The 21575-nt window shown below is 45.4% G+C and overlaps 1 protein-coding gene across 1 annotated transcript in view; it reads right to left on the bottom strand.

Annotated features, from left to right (window-relative positions):
• LOC143764772 (carbonic anhydrase-related protein 10-like) overlaps positions 1-21575 on the bottom strand; it is a 2293337-nt gene that overhangs the window by 366662 nt on the left and 1905100 nt on the right. The window lies entirely within an intron of this gene.

Below are 21575 nucleotides of genomic sequence, written 5' to 3'. Positions count from 1 at the left end.
TATTGGGGCTAGAGTTAGGGTTGGGGCTAGGGTTATGGATGGAGTTATGGTTACAGTTAGGGTTTGGGCTAAAGTTAGGGTTAGAGTTGGGGCTAAAGTTAAGGTTAGGGTTGGGGCTAAAGTTAGGGTTAGGATTACATTTATAAAGTCAGAAAAATCACTGCACTCGTATGCTTTTTAGATGCATAAATTGAAAAGTTTATTCAAATTGAAGAGAGTAAGATACTAGGCGAATTGACGTTTCGGCCAACCCGTGGCCTTGTTCACAAAAGCCGCCTGTTGAATTTCTCTTGCATATAAAGAAGAATCCTTCAAATTGTGTTGAGTTATATACAATGATATAGCGATATACCTAGCTGGAACGTTAAATGACGTATGTCCATGCAAAAAAAAGGCCGTATCCGCGGCTGGAACAGATCCTGTCCTGTAGATACAATGGGCAAAATTATAGATCAGGTACTGGTCATCCCGTATGTTCTCATATGCCCTCAAGATCACATAGAGATCTGGTGCTGTGTTGCGTTGGTAAGTACGTGACCCAATGGGTACATACAGGAGACCCTCCCTGGGAATATGATATGCTGCCGGTGGGTACAACAACCTCGTCCCGAGGTGCAGGCGAGGCGTACGCGTTGGCGGCGTGGTGGGGGAGGCCGACAGGATCGTGTCGGCCTCCCCCACCACGCCGCCAACGCGTACGCCTCGCCTGCACCTCGGGACGAGGTTGTTGTACCCACCGGCAGCATATCATATTCCCAGGGAGGGTCTCCTGTATGTACCCATTGGGTCACGTACTTACCAACGCAACACAGCACCAGATCTCTATGTGATCTTGAGGGCATATGAGAACATACGGGATGACCAGTACCTGATCTATAATTTTGCCCATTGTATCTACAGGACAGGATCTGTTCCAGCCGCGGATACGGCCTTTTTTTTGCATGGACATACGTCATTTAACGTTCCAGCTAGGTATATCGCTATATCATTGTATATAACTCAACACAATTTGAAGGATTCTTCTTTATATGCAAGAGAAATTCAACAGGCGGCTTTTGTGAACAAGGCCACGGGTTGGCCGAAACGTCAATTCGCCTAGTATCTTACTCTCTTCAATTTGAATAAACTTTTCAATTTATGCATCTAAAAAGCATACGAGTGCAGTGATTTTTCTGACTTTATGATATATGGGATCAAAACATCCCGTTCACTAGCACCGCAGACTACATCAATTGAGTGCTGGCTTTGATTTCTTCTCTACAGGATTACATTTATGGTTGGGATTAGGATTAGGGGTGTGTAAAGTTTAGGAGTGTGGTTAGGGTTATGATTGGGATTAGGGTTAGAGGTGTGTTGGAGTTTAGGGTGTTGTTATAGGGTTGGGATTAGGGTTAGGGGTCTGTTGGGGTTAGGGGTGTGTTGGTGTTAGGGGCGTGATTGGGGTTAGGGTTAGGGGCATGTTCAGGTTAGGGGTGTGGTTAGGGTTATGGGTAGAGTTGGGATTAGGGTTAGGGGTGTGTTTGGGTTAGGATTTCAGTTACAATTGGGGACTTCCACTGTTTAGGCACATCAAGGGCTCTTCAAACACGACATGGCGCCTGATCTCAATTCCAGCCAATTCTGCATTGAAAAAGTAAAACAGTGCTCCTTCCCCTCCTAGCTCTCCCGTGCGACCAAACAGGGTTTTACCCATACATATAGTGTATCAGTGTATTCAGGACAAATTGCACAACTTTTCAGGTCCAATTTCTCTTGTTTTTCTTGGGAAAATAAAAATTTGGGGGGCTAAAAAACAATTTTTGTGGGAAAAAAATTATTTCTTATTTTCATGGCTCTGCGTTATAAACTATATTAAAACACTTGGGGGTTGAAAGTTCTCACAACACATCTAGATAAGTTGCTTGGGGGGTCTAGTTTCCAATATGGGGTCACTTGTGGGGGGTTTCTACTGTTTAGGTACATTAGGGGCTCGGCAAACGCAATGTGACGCCTGCAGACCATTCCATCTAAGTTTACATTCCAAACGGCGCTCCTTCCCTTCCGAGCTCTGCCATGTGCCCAAACTGTGGTTCCCCCCACATATAAGGTATCAGCGTACTCAGGATAAATTGGAAAACAACTTTTGGGGTCCAATTTCTCTTGTTACCCTTGGGAAAATAAAAATTTAAGGGGCTAAAAAACATTTTTGTGGAAAAAAAAATACTTTTATTTTCACGGCTCTGCGTTATAAACTGTAGTGAAACACTTGGGGGTTCAAAGCTCTCACAACACATCTAGATAATTTCCTTAGGGGGTCTATTTTTCAAAATGGTTTAGGCTCATCAGGGGCTCTCCAAATGTGACATGGTGTCCCATCTCAATTCCAGTCAATTTTGCATTGAAAAGTCAAACCGCGCTCCTTTCTTCCGAGCTCTGCCATGCGCCCAAACAGTGGTTTACCCCCACATATCGGGTATCAGTGCACTCAAAACAAATTGCACAACAACTTTTGGGGTCCAATTTCTTCTCTTACCCTTGGGAAAATAAAAAATTGGGGTGAAAAAAATCATTTTTGCGATAAAACATGATTTTTTATTTTTACGGCTCTAAATTATAAACTTCTGTGAAGCACTTGGTGGGTCAGAGTGCGCACCACACATCTAGATAAGTTTCTTAGGGGGTCTAATTTCCAAAATGGTGTCATTTGTGGGGGTTTCCACTGTTTAGGCACATCAGGGGCTCTCCAAATGCAACATGGCGTCCCATCTCAATTCCAGTCAATTTTGCATTGAAAAGTCAAACAGCGCTCCTTCCCTTCCGAGCTCTGCCATGCACCCAAACAGTGGTTTACCTCCACATGTGGGGTATCGTCGTACTCAGGATAAATTGCAAAACAACCTTTGGGGTCCTTTTTCTCCTTTTACCCTTGGTAAAATAAAACAAATTGGAGCTGAAATAAATTTTTTTTGAAAAAAAGTTAAATGTTCGGTTTTTTTAAACATTCCAAAAATTCCTGTGAAACACCTGAAGGGTTAATAAACTTCTTGAATGTGGTTTTGAGTACCTTGAGATGTGCAGTTTTTCGAATTGTGTCAGACTTGGGTATTTTCTATCATATAGACCCCTCAAAGTGACTTCAAATGTGATGTGGTCCCTAAAAAAAATGTTGTTGTAAAAATGAGAAATTGCTGGTCAACTTTTAACCCTTATAACTCCCTAAGAAAAAAAAATTGGTTCCAAAATTGTGCTGATGTAAAGTATACATGTGGGAAATGTTACGTATTTTGTAACTATATAATGTTAAGTATAAATGTATAAATGTTAAGTATTTTGTGTGACATATCTCTGTGATTTAAGGGCATAAAAATTCAAAGTTAGAAAATTGTGAAATTTTCTAAATTTTCGCCAAATTTCCATTTTTTTCACAAATATACGCAGTTAATATCAAAGAAATGTTACCACTATCATGAAGTGCAATATATCATGAGAAAACAATGTCAAAATCATCAGGATCCGTTGAAGCATTCCAGAGTGATAACCTCATAAAAGGACAGTGGTCAGAATTGTATAAATTGGCCCGGTCATTAACGTGCAAACCACCCTTGGGGCTTAAGGGGTTAATTGGACCATGAAAGTTGTTGTGCAATTTGTTCTTAGTATGCTGATATCCCATATGTGGGGAGACCACTGTTTGGGCACATGGTAGAGCTCGGAAGGGAAGAAATGCCGTTGTGGAATGCAGACTTTGATAGAATGGTCTGCGAGCATCATGTTGCGCTTGCAGAGCCCTTGACGTGCCTAAGCAGTAAAAATCCCCCCCAATTGACCCCATTTTGGAAACTAGATCCCCCAAGGAGCTTATCTATATGTGTGGTGAGCACTTTGAACGCCCAAGTGCCTCACAGAAGTTTATAATGCAGAGCTGTAAAAATAAGAAATCTTTTTTTTCACAAAAATGATTTTTAATCCCCCAATTTTTTTTATTTTCCCAAGACTAACAGGAGAAACTGGACCCCAAAAGCTGTCCAATTTGTCCTGAGTACCCTGATGCCCCATATGTGCAGGTGAACCACTGTTTGGGCGCACAGCAGAGCTCAGAAGGAAGGGAGCACCATTTGACTTTTTGAACGCAAAATTGGCTGGAAACAATGGTGGCGCCATGTCGCGTTTGGAGATCCCCTGATGTACTCAAACAGTGGAAACCCACCAATTCTAACTCCAACCCTAATCCCAACACACCCGTAACCCTAATCCCAACCCTATCCATAATCCTAATTACAACCCTAACCCCAACACACTCCTAACCCTAATCCCAACCCTAACCATAACCCTAATCACAACCCTAACCCCAACACACCCCTAAACCTAATCCAACACTAACTATAACCCTAATCACAACCCTCACCTCAACACACCCCTAACCCCAATCATAACCCTAATCAAAACCCTAACCGCAACACGCCCCTAACCATAATCCCAGCCCTAACTATAACCCTAAACCCAATACACCCTAACCCTAATCCAAACCATAAACCCAACAGATCCCTAACCCTAATCCTAACCCTAACTACAAACCTAACCCAAATCCCAACTCTAATCCCAATACACCTCTAACCCTAATCCCAACATTGACAATAACCCTAATCCCAAACCTAACTCTAATCTTAACTCTAACCCCAATCTCAACCCTAACCCAAACCTAACCCTAATCCCAAACCTAACCCTAATCCCAACCCTAACCCTAATCTCAACCCTAATTCTAATCTTAACTCTAACCCTAACTTTAGCCCCAACCCTAACCCTAACTTTAACCCAACTCACTTTAGCCCAGCTCTAACCCTGCTTGGAAACTGGAAATAAATACATTTTCTTTATTATTGTTTCCTAACTAAGGGGGTGATAAAGGGGGGGGGGGTTATTTAGTTTTTTTTAATTTTGATCACTGTGGTAGGGTTTTTGTGACCAAAATTAACCAATAGGAAAAATCTTCCTATTGTTGCTGGGTGCTGGCAGGGACATCTTGGCGGGAGCATTGTGCATGTGCCCACCATTTTCTTGCCAGAAAAAGAGGATGCACCCATGGGGTGAAGCAGGAGGGCCGAGGTGCATCGGGAGACACTGGAAAGTATTGGGGGGGTGATCGGGGAACCCTATTTCTCTGTCCACTGATGTGCGATCACATAGGAGGACAGAGAAATTAAATGGCACAGCAGACTTTTTTTTTGCGATCGCCAGAGTCAGGAGACATCACGGTGACCGACATGTTTAAGGATCAGTCCTGAGCTTTTTATTATACTATTTGCCTTTTAATTGGTGGCTTCTTTATATTACACTAGATGGTGGCCCGATTCTAACGTATCGGGTATTCTAGAATATGTAGGTAGTATATAGCACAGGCTACGTACTATATTGCACAGTGACGTAGTATATAACACAACCGACGTAGTATATAACATAGCTACGTAGTATATAACAGAGCTATGTAGTATGTAACACAGCGTATGTAGTATATAACACAGCCACGTAGTATATAATATAGCCACGTAGTGTATTGCACAGGTATGTAGTATATTGGTCAGCCACATAGTATATAGCAGAACCATGTAGTATATAACATAGCCACGTAATATATTGTACAGGCACGTAGTATTTTGTACAGCCATGTAGTATATAACAGTCACGTAGTGTATTGCACAGCTACGTAGTGTATTGCACAGCTATGTAGTGTATTGGTCAGCGACGTAGTATATAGCAGAGCCACGTAGTATATAACATAGCCACGTAGTATATTGTAGAGCCACGTAGTATGTTGCACAGGCACATAGTATATTGCACAGTCACGTAGTATATAACACAGTCACGTAGTGTATTGCACAGCTATGTAGTGTATTGGTCAGCGACGTAGTATATAGCAGAGCCACGTAGTATATAACATAGCCACGTAGTATATAACAGAGCCACATAGTATATAACAGAGCCACATAGTATATTGCACAGTTGACGTAGTATATAACAGAACTGACACAGCCACATAGTATATTGCACAGCTACATAGTATATAACACAGAGCACGTAGTATATTGCACAGCCATGTAATATATTGCACAGCCACGTAGTATATTGCACAGTCACGTTGTATATTGCCCAGCTACATAGTATATAGCACAGAGATGTAGTATATAACAGAGCCCACGCAGTATGCAAAACAGCCCACGTAGTATATAGCAATGTGGGCACTATATGCGTGGTTAAAAAACACTTAAAATAAAAAATAAACATATACTCACCTTCCGAAGGCCCCTTAAAGTACTGGTGCCGATGTGCAGTGCGCGCTGCAGCTTCCGGTCCAAGGTTTGGCATGAGCGCAGGACCTGTGATGACGTCGTGGTCACATAACCGTGACGTCATGGCAGGTCCTTCTCGCATAGCATCCTTGGCACCGGAACCTGGCGCTTTCACTGCCGAGGACAGCACGCGACGTCGGATGGTGAGAATAACCTTTTATTATTATTATTATTATTATTATTATTATTATTTGTAACATTAGATCTTTTTACTATTGATGTTGCATACGCACAGGGTTAATAGCTGCATTAACGGAGTGCGTTACACCGTGGTCCGTTAACGCTGGCATTAACCCTGTGTGAGCGCTCAGCGCTGACTGCAGGACAGTAAAGCAGCAGCCATTTCGCTGCCAGACTATGGCCGTCGCTGATTGGTCATGGCAATGGTAGTGGGTAGGGTTGAGCGAAACGGATCGGTCACTTTCATAAGTCACCGACTTTTGGCAAAGTCAAGTTTCATGAAACCTGACCCGATCCCAGCGTGGGATCGGCCATACGGTACACGATCTTCGCGCTAAAGTCGCGTTTCCTATGACGCTTAAAGCGCCATTTCTCAGCCAATGAAGGTGCATGCAGAGTGTGGGCAGCGTGATGACATAGGTCCTGGTCCCCACCATCTTAGAGAAGGGCATGGCAGTGATTGGCTTGCTTTCTGCGGCGTCACAGGGGCTATAAAGGGGCGTTCTCGCCGACCGCCATGTTACTGCTGCTGATCTGAGCATAGGGAGAGGTTGCTGATGCTTCGTCAGAAGCAGGGATAGCGTTAGGCAGGGTAAATTAAGCCCCAAACCGCTTGTGCTGTAGCGATTTCCACTGTCCAACACCACCATTTCTTTTTGGGACAGTGGAGGCTCAATTTCTGTGCAACAGCTCTGTAGGTTATAAGGCTCCCTGATAGCTGCATGCCTGTGTGTACGCCGCTGTGCAAACCAACTGCTTTTTTCAAAGCACAAATCCTGTTGCTCCTTCCTTTCTGCACAGCTATCTTGTTTGTTTATCCACACTTTTGACTTTTGTGTGCAGCAGTCCTTTTTATTGCTGCCTGACATACTTTTCTGAGATAACTGTAGGGAGATAGTAATTGTAGTACAGTCCCTTTTTTTTTTGTTTTTTTTTGTTATATCTCTTCAAGCCACTTTTTGCCACAGAAAATATACTCTAATACAGTGGCCACGATTTATTCACAATTCTCCCAGAAAAAAAAAAGTGGGAGATTAAGATTGTCATATCTGCATCAGTGCCAGTCCTGTGTGTGGTATCTGTCTTTGTTTTTCTGCCACAGAAAACCTACTGTATAACAGTGGGCCTGATTTCTTCACAATTCTCCCAGAAAAAAAAATAAAAGTGGGATATTAAGATTGGCAAATCTGCATTAGTGCCAGTCCTGTGTGTGGCATCTATCTTTGCTTTTCTGCCACAGAAAACCTACTGTCTAACAGTGGGCCTGATTTCTTCACAATTCTCCCAGAAAAAAAAGTAAAAGTTGGAGATTAACATTGGCAAATCTGCATTAGTGCCAGTCCTGTGTGTGGCATTTTTTTTTTCTGCCACAGAAAACCTACTGTATAACAGTGGGCCTGATTTCTTCACAATTCTCCCAGAAAAAAAAATAAAAGTGGGAGATTAAGATTGGCAAATCTGCATTAGTGCCAGTCCTGTGTGTGGCATCTGTCTTTGTTTTTCTGCCACAGAAAACCTCCTGTATAACAGTGGGCCAGATTAAATCACTTGTCTCACATATCCCCCAAAAAATTAAAATAAAGGGAGAATAATCTTGCCAAACCTGTGCATCTGTGTGAGTGCTGTCTGTGGTATCTGTCAGTCATTTTGTGCCACAGGAACTATACCGTGATATAGTGGGCCTGATTCAATCCCTTGTCTCCCATATCAAAAAAAGAGGGACATTTCTATTGCCAGTGTGTGCATCTGCGTCAGTCCGGCTAGTGCCATATCTGCCAGCCTCTTTCTGCTAATCAAACTGTGTTGTGTAATACAGTGGGCCTGATTTTTCACTGCATTCTCCCACACAAAAAAAGGGACATTTCTATTGCCAGTGTGTGCTGTTGTGAATTCCGTTCTCGGGCTCCCTCCTGTGGTCGTGAATAGTACTTTGGTGAGTTCTGTCCTTGGGCACCCTCTGGTGGCTTTGAGTGGAACTGCTGATCTTTGAGGTTGGCTTTTTCAGCTGCCCTCATTTATTGCTTCTGCTTGCTTCCCTATTTAACTCTGCCCAGGTCGTTAGTCCATGCCAGCTGTCAATGTCTCAGTACTGGTTCAGATCTCTCTTGGAATTCTCAGATGACCTGACTACTCCAGCAGAAGCTAAGTCCTTGCTAATCATTTGCTGTTCATTGGTTTTTTGAATATATTTTTCAGTACATGTTATGTTTCAGTCCAGCCTGCTATTATGATATTTCCTTGCTAGCTGGAAGCTCTGGGAGTGCAGAGCTGCACCTCCACACCGTGAGTCGGTGTGGAGGTTTTTTGCACACTCTGCGTGGTTTTTGTAGTTTTTTATATGGACCGCATAGTTCCCTTTCCTATCCTCTGTCTTTCTAGAGAAGATTCGGCCTCCTTTGCTAAAATCTGTTTCATTCCTGTGTTTGTCACTTCCCTCTTAACTCACAGTTAATATTTGTGGGGGGCTACCTTTACTTTGGGGAATTTCTCTGAGGCAAGGTAGGCTATTATTTCTATCTTTAGGGGTAGTTAGCTCTTAGGCTGTGAAGAGGCGTCTAGGGAGAGTTAGGTACGCTCCACGGCTATTTCTAGTGTGTGTGATAGGATTAGGGATTGCGGTCAGTAGAGTTACCACTCCCTCAGAGCTTGTCCCAGGTTTTCTGTTTTAACCATCAGGTCACTTCAGGTGCTCCTAACAACCAGGTCATAACAGTACAGCTGGCCAACAAAGTGTTAATGCATCTCAAAAGAGGGATAAGAGAAGTTCTGAGTCAATTTTTTTTTCTTTGCAGCCTGTTTTGTCTTTCTTTTCCCCTTAACCTCTGGGTGGTTCAGGACTCAGGTGTAGATATAGATATTCAAGGTTTGTCCTCTTGTGTGGATCAACTCACTGCTAGGGTACAGAGTATTCAAGATTATGTAGTTCAGAATCCGATGTTAGAGCCTAGAATTCCAATTCCTGATTTGTTTTCTGGGGATAGATCTAAATTTTTGAATTTCAAAAAAAATTGCAGACTGTTTCTTGCTCTGAGACCCCGCTCCTCTGGTGATCCCATTCAGCAGGTAAAGATTGTTATTTCTTTGTTGTGTGGTGACCCGCAAGACTGGGCATTCTCCCTTGAGCCAGGAAATCCTGCATTGCTTAATGTGGATGCATATTTTCTAGCGCTTGGATTGCTTTATGACGAACCTAATTCTGTGGATCAGGCAGAAAAGATCTTGCTGACTCTATGTCAGGGTCAGGATGAGGCAGAAGTATATTGCCAGAAGTTTAGAAAGTGGTCTGTGCTTACTCAATGGAATGAGTGTGCCCTGGCAGCAATTTTCAGAAAGGGTCTCTCTGAAGCCCTTAAGGATGTTATGGTGGGGTTCCCCATGCCTGCTGGTCTGAATGAGTCATTGTCTTTGGCCATTCAGGTTGATCTGCGTTTGTGCGAGCGCAAAGTTGTGCACCATTTGGCGGTGTCCTCTGAGCGGAGGCCTGAGCCTATGCAATGTGATAGGACTTTGACCAGAGCTGAACGGCAAGAACACAGACGTCAGAATGGGCTGTGTTTTTACTGTGGTGACTCCTCTCATGCTATCTCTGATTGTCCTAAGCGCACTAAGAGGTTCGCTAGGTCTGTCACCATTAGTACTTTGCAGCCTAAATTTCTCTTATCTGTTACCCTGATTTGCTCACTGTCGTCCTACTCTGTTATGGCATTTGTGGATTCAGGCGCTGCCCTGAACTTGATGGACTTGGAGTTTGCCAGGCGCTGTGGTTTTTCTTTGGAGCCTTTGCAGAGTCCTATTCCCTTAAGGGGGATTGATGCTACGCCATTGGCCAAGAATAAACCTCAGTACTGGACTCAGCTGACCATGTACATGGCTCCCGCACATCAGGAAAATATCCGCTTTTTGGTGTTGCATAATTTGCATGATGTTGTCGTGTTGGGTTTGCCATGGTTACAGGTTCATTATCCAGTACTGGATTGGAAATCAAAGTCTGTGTCTAGTTGGGGTTGTCAAGGGATACATGGTGATGTTCCTTTGATGTCAATTTCTTCCTCCACTCCTTCTGAAGTCCCTGAGTTTTTGTCGGATTACCAGGATGTATTTGATGAGCCCAAGTCCAGTGCCCTACCTCCTCATAGGGACTGTGATTGCGCTATTAATTTGATTCCTGGTAGTAAGTTCCCTAAGGGCCGACTGTTCAATTTATCTGTTCCAGAACATGCCGCTATGCGGAGTTATGTAAAGGAGTCCTTGGAGAAAGGGCATATTCGCCCGTCTTCGTCGCCGTTGGGAGCAGGGTTCTTTTTTGTGGCCAAGAAGGATGGCTCTCTGAGACCCTGTATAGATTACCGCCTTCTCAATAAAATCACGGTCAAATTTCAGTACCCTTTATCTCTGTTGTCTGATTTGTTTGCTCGGATTAAGGGGGCTAGTTGGTTTACCAAGATTGACCTTCGAGGGGTGTCACGATTCACACCGTGACTGTCAGGATCCCTTAGCCGCTGCCCACAATATGTCCCGGATTGGGGTGACTTTAGACCAGCAGACGGCTATCACATGTGCAGGGGGCTTATCCTAGTTATTCCTCCACTGCCACAATGTGATGAAAAGAACACACACAATGCTATTGACCTCATTGTTTACAGCAGGGGCTTATTTTAGGTATCCCACTGCTCTTCCATATACCATGAACTGCAGGGATTTGTGTATCCCGCATACAGTTTCACTCAACACTTGCAGCTCTCTGGCGCCCCCCTTACTCTCAGGTCAGATTAGGTACTGCACCTAGGGTAATTAGTCGCCAGAAAGGCTGCCTGCTATGTACTGGCTATTGGGCACACTGCAGCGACGCGATAACTACTCCCACTCAGGCAGGAACAATAATTATCAAGCCGCAGTCGCTACAGTGACTCCCCAAAAGCCGGCACACGGTAAGCTGCCACCAGCTCCGATCAAACGGGTCCGGAGCTAACCCAAAACAGTAGCGTAATTTCCCTTCAAAAGACTTAGGGTACGTTTTTAGAGCAGGGAGAAAGGACTGGCATGAAATAATATACCCCACAGAATGTAGGCAGTGCTTTTTATAAAAATATTTTACAAAGATGTTACAAATGAGACAATTGCAAATATGTACAAGGTAATTATAAAAATAAAAGGATTAAATGAAGAAAAGGTAACACTCACATATTCTCAGATCATTGCATTGCAGGCAACAGGCTAGGAGAACTTTCCATCTATCCCAGTGCATTTGCACTCGCAGTCTGGTCGCTTCAGGTAAAAACTCACAACTCCCCCCTGGAAGCCTGCCAGCAACTTTATAACCTACAGCCTGTGACCTCACAGAAAGGGCTGGTTTTTTCAACCCCTCCTCTCTCGTCAGGGTTACTCACTGTGCACTAAATATATCTGATGCCCGTAACTTCGCTCCAGAACATGTCATAAACGTACCATACCCAGCATTCATCTCGTATTATCGCGGGCATTCCGATGAGATCAAATATGTCCTATTATTTACAGAGCAACCCCTACTTCTTCACCCAATGGAGCTACAAGCCTGTGATTAGAGTGATGCGTAGATCCTCCGAGTGTGATTATGACGATATATTTTGGTGTTCGTATTTTAAATCGTTTGCCTAATATCTTACAAAAACAGAACAAAGGACTTTTATGATTCTAGAAGCTTCTAGTCCAGTGATAGCTGGACAAGAGCTTACGCGGCAGGAAATGCCGGTCGTAAATGCCTTTCTTCAATAAAACTCCCCTCTCACCTACATTGGCAAGGCAGCTCTTGGCTGAGTGAAAGGGAAGGGGGGTTTTTAACCCACAGCTTGCTAGCAACAGAACTAAACTTATATGATATTTCATACTATATCGTGACAAGGGGCGTATAATCTTGTGCGTATTAAACAGGGTGATGAATGGAAAACAGCATTTAATACGCCCGAGGGCCATTTTGAGTACCTGGTGATGCCATTCGGGCTTTCTAATGCTCCATCTGTGTTTCAGTCCTTTATGCACGACATCTTCCAGAAGTATCTGGATAGGTTCATGATCGTATATGTGGATGATATTTTGGTCTTTTCGGATGATTGGGAGTCTCATGTAAGGCAGGTCAGGATGGTGTTCCAGGTCCTTCGTGCTAATGCGTTGTTTGTGAAGGGCTCTAAATGCCTCTTTGGAGTTCAGAAGGTTTCCTTTTTGGGCTTCATTTTTCCCCTTCTGCTATCGAGATGGATCCTGTCAAAGTTCAGGCCATTTATGATTGGACTCAACCTACATCTGTGAAGAGTCTTCAGAAGTTCCTGGGCTTTGCTAATTTTTACCGTCGCTTCATCGCTAATTTTTCTAGTGTGGTTAAGCCTTTGACTGATTTGACGAAGAAAGGCGCTGATGTGATGAATTGGTCCCCTGCGGCCGTTGAGGCCTTTCAGGAGCTTAAACTTCGTTTCACTTCGGCCCCTGTGTTGCGTCAGCCAGATGTTTTGCTCCCTTTTCAGGTCGAGGTTGATGCTTCTAAGATTGGGGCAGGGGCTGTTTTGTCTCAGAGAAGTTCTGATGGCTCCTTGATGAAGCCGTGTGCTTTCTTTTCTAGAAAGTTTTCGCCTGCCGAGCGTAATTATGATGTCGGCAATCGGGAGTTGTTGGCTATGAAGTGGGCATTTGAGGAGTGGCGACATTGGCTTGAGGGAGCCAAACATCGCGTGGTGGTCCTGACTGATCACAAGAATCTGACTTACCTCGAGTCCGCCAAGCGGTTGAACCCTAGACAGGCTTGATGGTCACTGTTTTTCTCCCGTTTCGATTTTGTGGTCTCATACCTTCCGGGATCTAAGAATGTGAAGGCTGATGCCCTTTCTAGGAGTTTTTTACCTGATTCTCCGGGAGTCCCTGAGCCGGCTGGTATTCTTAAAGAGGGGGTGATTCTGTCTGCCATCTCCCCTGATTTGCGGCGGGTGCTGCAGGAGTTTCAGGCTGATAGACCTGACCGCTGCCCAGTGGAGAAACTGTTTGTCCCTGATAGATGGACTAGTAGGGTTATTTCTGAGGTTCATTGTTCAGTGTTGGCTGGTCATCCTGGGATTTTTGGTACCAGAGACTTGGTTGCCAGGTCCTTTTGGTGGACTTCCTTGTCACGGGATGTGCGTTCTTTTGTGCAGTCCTGTGGGACTTGTGCTCGGGCCAAACCTTGCTGTTCTTGTGCCAGTGGGTTGCTTTTGCCTTTGCCTGTCCCGAAGACGCCCTGGACACATATTTCCATGGATTTTATTTCTGATCTTCCTGTCTCTCAAAGGATGTCTGTCATCTGGGTGGTTTGTGATCGGTTTTCTAAGATGGTCCATTTGGTACCCTTGCCTAAATTGCCTTCCTCCTCTGATTTGGTTCCATTATATTTTCAGCATGTGGTTCGTTTGCATGGCATTCTGGAGAACATTGTGTCGGACAGAGGTTCCCAATTTGTTTCTAGGTTTTGGTGGTCCTTTTGTGCTAAGATGGGCATTGATTTGTCTTTTTCTTCAGCGTTCCATCCTCAGACAAATGGCCAAACCGAACGAACCAATCAGACCTTGGAAACCTATCTGAGATGCTTTGTTTCTGCTGATCAGGATGATTGGGTGACCTTCTTGCCATTGGCCGAGTTCGCCCTTAATAATCGGGCTAGTTCTGCTACTTTGGTTTCACCTTTTTTTTGTAATTCTGGTTTTCATCCTCGTTTTTCTTCAGGGCAGGTTGAGTCTTCTGACTGTCCTGGTGTGGATTCTGTGGTGGACAGGTTGCAACAAATTTGGACTCACGTGGTGGACAATTTGACGTTGTCTCAGGAGAAGGCGCAACGTTTTGCTAACCGCCGTCGCCGTGTTGGTCCCCGACTTCGTGTTGGGGATTTGGTTTGGTTGTCTTCTCGTTATGTTCCTATGAAGGTTTCTTCTCCTAAGTTCAAGCCTCGTTTCATTGGTCCTTATAAGATTTCTGAAATTATCAATCCTGTGTCGTTTCGTTTGGCCCTTCCAACTTCTTTTGCCATCCATAATGTGTTCCATAGGTCGTTGTTGCGGAGATATGTGGCGCCTATGGTTCCTTCCGTTGATCCTCCTGCTCCGGTGTTGGTTGAGGGGGAGTTGGAGTATGTGGTGGAGAAGATTTTAGATTCTCGTATTTCGAGACGGAAGCTGCAGTACCTGGTTAAATGGAAGGGCTATGGTCAGGAGGATAATTCCTGGGTTGTTGCCTCCGATATCCATGCTGCCGATTTGGTTCGTGCCTTTCATTTGTCTGGTCCTGATCGGCCTGGGGGCTCTGGTGAGGGTTCGGTGACCCCTCCTCAAGGGGGGGGTACTGTTGTGAATTCCGTTCTCGGGCTCCCTCCTGTGGTCGTGAATGGTACTTTGGTGAGTTCTGTCCTTGGACACCCTCTGGTGGCTTTGAGTGGAACTGCTGATCTTTGAGGTTGGCTTTCTCAGCTGCCCTCGTTTATTGCTTCTGCTCGCTTCCCTATTTAACTCTGCCCAGGTCGTTAGTCCATGCCAGCTGTCAATGTCTCAGTACTGGTTCAGATCTCTCTTGGAATTCTCAGATGACCTGACTACTCCAGCAGAAGCTAAGTCCTTGCTAATCATTTGCTGTTCATTGGTTTTTTGAATATATTTTTCAGTACATGTTATGTTTCAGTCCAGCCTGCTATTATGATATTTCCTTGCTAGCTGGAAGCTCTGGGGGTGCAGAGCTGCACCTCCACACCGTGAGTCGGTGTGGAGGTCTTTTTGCACACTCTGCGTGGTTTTTGTAGTTTTTTATACGGACCGCATAGTTCCCTTTCCTATCCTCTGTCTTTCTAGAGAAGATTCGGCCTCCTTTGCTAAAATCTGTTTCATTCCTGTGTTTGTCACTTCCCTCTTAACTCACAGCTAATATTTGTGGGGGGCTACCTTTACTTTGGGGAATTTCTCTGAGGCAAGGTAGGCTATTATTTCTATCTTTAGGGGTAGTTAGCTGTTAGGCTGTGAAGAGGCGTCTAGGGAGAGTTAGGTACGCTCCACGGCTATTTCTAGTGTGTGTGATAGGATTAGGGATTGCGGTCAGTAGAGTTACCACTCCCTCAGAGCTTGTCCCAGGTTTTCTGTTTTAACCATCAGGTCACTTTAACCACCAGGTATAATAGTGTGCATCAGCGTCAGTCCTGTCAGTGTCATGTCTGCCAGCCTCTTTCTGCCAATCAAACTGTCTAGTGTAATACAGTGGGCTTGATTTTTCCCTGCATTCTCCCACACATAAAAAAGGGAGATTTACATTCACAACAAGTTCACGCACACCTTGTACCTGGTTTTACAGGACCACATAACGGTTGTTAGTTTGGTAACATTTTTCCAAGAATGAGGAAGTCTGGTGGAAGAGGTCGTGGCCATGGGTGTTCATTGCCAGCTGGTAATGATGGTAGTGGTGGTGGTCGTGGAGCATCAGGTGGTCGTGGGAAAAGCAATATAGCCCCTAAGTCTCGAGTTGTTGAGCCAGCCTCATCGTCTGGCTACCCAAGGCCTCGAAGGCTCCCTTTTCTGGGAGTAGGAAAACCGCTTTTAAAGCTGGAGCAGCAGGAACAAGTATTGGCTTTCATTGCTGACTCTGCCTCTAGCTCTTTCGCCTCCTCCTCGGAAAGTGCCAAATGATAGAGCAGTGCGTCGTCAGTGGATGCTCCCGGTCAGGAACAAGTCGAAATAAGCATGAGCATCCCCCTAATGCGTCTGCTGATGCAAAGTTTGATGCACATAAAGGAACAGGCGTCTGCAGCCGAGGACGAGGGAAGCCTTGATGACAGTCAGCCATTGTCTGCTCAGGGAAGTCTACAGGACGAGGTGGCGGGCGAAGAGGAGGAGGACGAGGAGAATTATGGGGATGAGTATTTTTGGGATGAGGAAGCTTCTCAGGGGGCAATAGAAACTGCTGGCGGTGCAAGTCCGGGTTCAGGGTTTTTGAGGGAGACAAGTGATGTTGATTTGCCAGAAAGTGCTCCTCAACCCAGCATATGCACTGAGTTGACAACTGGAACATTGGCCCACATGGCGGATTATGCCTTGCGTATCCTCAAAAGGGACCCACACATTATAAAAATGATGACCGATGACGATTACTGGTTGGCCTGCCTCCTTGATCCTCGCTATAAAGGCAAATTGCAAATATCATGCCACATGAGAACCTCGAACAGATATTGGCAACCAAACAAACTACTCTTGTAGACCGTTTGATTCAGGCATTCCCAGCACACAGCGCCGGTGATGGTTCTCACATGAGATGCAGGGGGCAACAGGGCAGAGGTGTTAGAGGTGCACAAATCAGAAGTGGCGTAGGACAGAGGGGTTTTCTGAGCAGGTTGTGGAGTGATTTCGCAATGACCGCAGACACGACAGGTACAGCAGCATCCATTCAAAGTGACAGGAGACAACATTTGTCCAGTATGGTTACTAACTATTTTTCCTCCATTACCGATGTTCTCCCTCAACCGTCATTCCCCTTTGATTATTGGGCATCCAAAATAGACACCTGACCTGAATTGGCCAAATATGCATTGCAGGAGCTTGCTTGCCCAGCAGCTAGTGTGCTATCAGAAAGAGAATTCAGTAGGGTTGAGCAACTTTTATTTTTATAGGATCAGGTCGGGTTTCACGAAACCCGACTTTCTCAAAAGTCGGGTCGAGTGAAATCGGCCGATCCTATAAAAAAGTCGGGGTCAGCCGAAACACGAAACCCAATGCAGTGCAATGGGATACTATGGTTCCCAGGGTCTGAAGGAGAGGAAACTATATTCCTATACTCACCCTCGGACGCGCCCTGCTTCTTTCTGGCAGCCTTCCTTCCTAAGAATGAGCGCGTGAAGGACCGTAGATGACGTCGCGGCTTGTGATTGGTCGCGCGACCAATCACAAGCCGCGACGTCACCGCAGGTCATTTACGCGCTCATTCTTAGGAAGGAAGGCTGCCGATTAGTACCAGGGCACGTCCGAAGGTGAGTATATCAATATTTTTTATTTTGATTCTTTATTTTACACTTAAATATGGACTCCGATACCTATTCCCGATATCGCAAACATATCGGAACTCGGTATCGGAATTCCGATACCAGATTCAGAAGATCGCCGACCTCATGGCCGACCCCACACAGGGGTCGGGTCGGGTTTCATGAAACCCGACTTTGCCAAAAGTCGGCAACTTCTGAAAATGGCCGACCCGTTTCGCTCAACCCTAGTATTCAGTGCTGCTGGTTCAATCCTGACCGAAAAAAGGACTCGTCTGGCTACCCAAAATGTTGATGATCTAACCTTCATTAAAATGAGCCACTCATGGATTTCAAATTATTTTGCCCCACCTTTCCCGGCTGACACCTAGCTTTCATGTAAAAAGGTCTTGCTTTGGGACTGGTGTTACTGACTGTTCCAATCTCTTAATTTGCAGCTGCTGTTTGTCCAGCATACAACATGTTTACACCTCCCTAAATGGCCTAACTCCCCCCACGGGGCTGTGGTCTCGCCACTTGTCACAAGCACCCGTCAGAGTGCCGTTTGTCTGAAGAGGTGGGTGTGCCCACTTTTGGTCGACGGCACTGGCACTGGTTCACTCATAGTACAATGAAGTGTCTCTGGCGGTGCTGGCGCGCACCCAACGTCAGACACACCATTGTAACATGAGGGGCCCTGGGCTTGTACCATCGGCCAGGAGAGAGTGTCCCCCCCCTAAGGTCAAACAGTGCTCTACCACTGGCAAAATTATCTGTCGCTGCTCCACCACTGTTTAGTCTATGCGCTGAAATCCTTCAATGCCTGGCACAGACAATAACAATTTGTTGACATGTATGATGCTAGTTAAAATAGTCAGGGGCCCTGTCCTACATATATACCAGTAAATACTTTGAGCCCAATTACAATGTCTGAAAGTCAGCACACCCCTGTACCTAAGTATGCCACCCTTTTTTTTTTTTTTTGTTTTGTTTTTTTGGGGGATACATTAACATCAATATAGGTTTTGGGACTCGGAGTACTTACTGTGTCAGACACTCCTTCCAATTGTCCTCCACTGACCACACCAATGCTGCCTGTGTACTCCTGCCACCCAATGGAAGCTGCATAGAGCCTATTTTATTATTTTAGGCCTAGGAAGTCTGTCTGCGGTCCCTCCTTCCAATTGTCCTCCGCTGACCACACCAATGCTGCCTGTGTACTCCTGCCACCTAATGGAAGCTGCATAGAGCCTATTTTATTATTTTAGGCCTAGGAAGTCTGTCTGTGGTCCCTCCTTCCAATTGTCCTCCGCTGACCACACCAATGCTGCCTGAGTACCCCTGCCACCTAATGGAAGCTGCATAGAGCCTATTTTATTATTTTAGGCCTAGGAAGTCTGTCTGCGGTCCCTCCTTCCAATTGTCCTCCACTGACCACACCAATGCTGCCTGTGTACCCCTGCCACCTAATGGAAGCTGCATAGAGCCTATTTTATTATTTTAGGCCTAGGAAGTCTGTCTGCGGTCCCTCCTTCCAATTGTCCTCCGCTGACCACACCAATGCTGCCTGAGTACCCCTGCCACCTAATGGAAGCTGCATAGAGCCTATTTTATTATTTTAGGCCTAGGAAGTCTGTCTGCGGTCCCTCCTTCCAATTGTCCTCCACTGACCACACCAATGCTGCCTGTGTACCCCTGCCACCTAATGGAAGCTGCATAGAGCCTATTTTATTATTTTAGGCCTAGGAAGTCTGTCTGCGGTCCCTCCTTCCAATTGTCCTCCGCTGACCACACCAATGCTGCCTGTGTACCCCTGTAACTAATTTAAAAATGCATAGAGCCAACTTTTTTAGTTAACACATACTACCTTTGTCTGTCTGCGGCTCCACTCAATCACGCTGTCCCCCACTGAAAAAGCTGAACTTCAACCTTCAGGCTCTCATTAAGTAGTTGTTTATATAAGACAGCAGTTGCCCTACTACTTTGGTTGGGGCCTAGTAACGGTGTCTGCCGCTCCTTGGTGTTCTCCTCCAGGTTTCCTTGTCTGAGCTTCAACCTTCAGGCTCTCATTAAGTATTTTTTTAATGTCACACTGCAGTTGCCCTACTACTTTGGTTGGGGTCTAGTAACGGTGTCTGCCGCTCCTCGGTGTTCTCCTCCAGGTTTCCTTGTCTGAGCTTCAACCTTCAGGCTCTCATTAAGTATTTTTTAATGTCACACTGCAGTTGCCCTACTACTTTGGTTGGGGCCTAGTAAAGGTGTCTGCCGCTCCTTGGTGTTCTCCTCCTCCTTGGTGTTCTCCTCCAGGTTTCCTTGTCTGAGCTTCAACCTTCAGGCTCTCATTGAGTATTTTTTAATGTCACACTGCAGTTGCCCTACTACTTTGGTTGGGGCCTAGTAACGGTGTCTGCCGCTCCTAGGTGTTCTCCTCCTCCTTCGTGTTCTCCTCCAGGTTTCCTTGTCTGAGCTTCAACCTTCAGGCTCTCATTAAGTATTTTTTAATGTCACACTGCAGTTGCCCTACTACTTTGGTTGGGGCCTAGTAACGGTGTCTGCCGCTCCTTGGTGTTCTCCTCCAGGTTTCCTTGTCTGAGCTTCAACCTTCAGGCTCTCATTAAGTATTTTTTAATGTCACACTGCAGTTGCCCTACTACTATTTTATTTGGGGCCTAGTAACGGTTTCTGCCGCTCCTTGGTGTTCTCCTCCAGGTTTCCTTGTCTGAGCTTCAACCTTCAGACTCTCATTAAGTATTTTTTAATGTCACACTGCAGTTGCCCTACTACTTTGGTTGGGGCCTAGTAACGGTGTCTGCCGCTCCTTGGTGTTCTCCTCCACTGAACAAAGCAGTGCTGCCTGTTTACTCCTGTTACCAATTTTGAACTTCATTTGGCCCACTTTATTACTTGGGCCTACTAACTGTGTCAGCCTCTCATTACAGTTGTCCTCCACTGAACAAAGCAATGCCGCCTGGTTAGTCCTGTTACCAATTTTGAACTGCATTTAGCCTACTTTATTCTTTGGCCCTATATCTGTGTTTCCTCCTCATCCTGCCCATTGCCCAGCCACTGCTAGATGAGTCTGCTGGTACATTGACCCAGACCACTACATTCCCCTTGCACTCTACACAGCCAGAATCTGACCCTGCTGAAAGTAAGGTTCCCCTTCCCGCATGCTATACCACCTTACACAGGGACAAAGAGAAAGGTGCAGATGAAAGTGCAGGTTCCTTCATCAGGTGGGGGGGCATACTCGTTGGCGACGTCACTGGCACAGGGCCCCTCAGAGTACGCAAAAGTGTCGCTGCCGGTGGGAGGCGCCCCCGCCATGCAAACACACCGCTGTACTTTGAGGGGCCCTGTGCCAGTGCCAATGCCAACGAGTGGGCCCCCCCTGCTTGCTCAGGATCACAGCACTTGCAAACTTGACATATTTACCTCTCACTGCTTCACCGCCGTGACATAGTCCATGTTTCCTGGGCCCACTAAAAACTTGAACCAGCCCTACCCCCCACAACTTTAGCCAAATGACCCCCAATTTCCAATGCCTTTCTATTATTATAAAATAAATTAAGATTGACAAACTTCAGTAACAAGAATGGATGTTTTTGCCATTAAAATGGGCACTGTAGGTGTTTTCCTGGCCTCCACTCACTGCCGACTATGCTTCCCCATTGACTTGCATTAGGTTTCATGTTTCGGTCGATCCCCGACTTTTTGCAATAATCGGCCGACTTCACTCGACTCGACTTTTGACAAAGTCGGGTTTCGCAAAACCCAACTCGACCCCAAAAAAGTAAAAGTCGCTCAACCCTAGTCGTGGGCGTTTTGCCATGACCAATCAGCGACTTCGATGTCCATGACAGACAGAGGCCGCGATCAATGAATATCCGTGACAGACAGAAGGACAGACAGAAAGACGGAAGTGACCCTTAGACAATTATATATAGATAATATGGCTTATTAGCCCTATGAACTTGATCCTACCAGTCATATACTGGGATCAGTGATGCTCTCCTGACTATTTATTTTGCCCTGTGTCCTTTGCATTGAATTTTATCTACATAATATAATTGTGTAGTGATTGATTTTATTGT

The sequence above is a fragment of the Ranitomeya variabilis genome, chromosome 4 (genome assembly GCF_051348905.1).
Source record: "Ranitomeya variabilis isolate aRanVar5 chromosome 4, aRanVar5.hap1, whole genome shotgun sequence".
Classification (NCBI taxonomy): domain Eukaryota; kingdom Metazoa; phylum Chordata; class Amphibia; order Anura; family Dendrobatidae; genus Ranitomeya; species Ranitomeya variabilis.
This window is presented reverse-complemented; position numbering and strand designations above follow the sequence as displayed.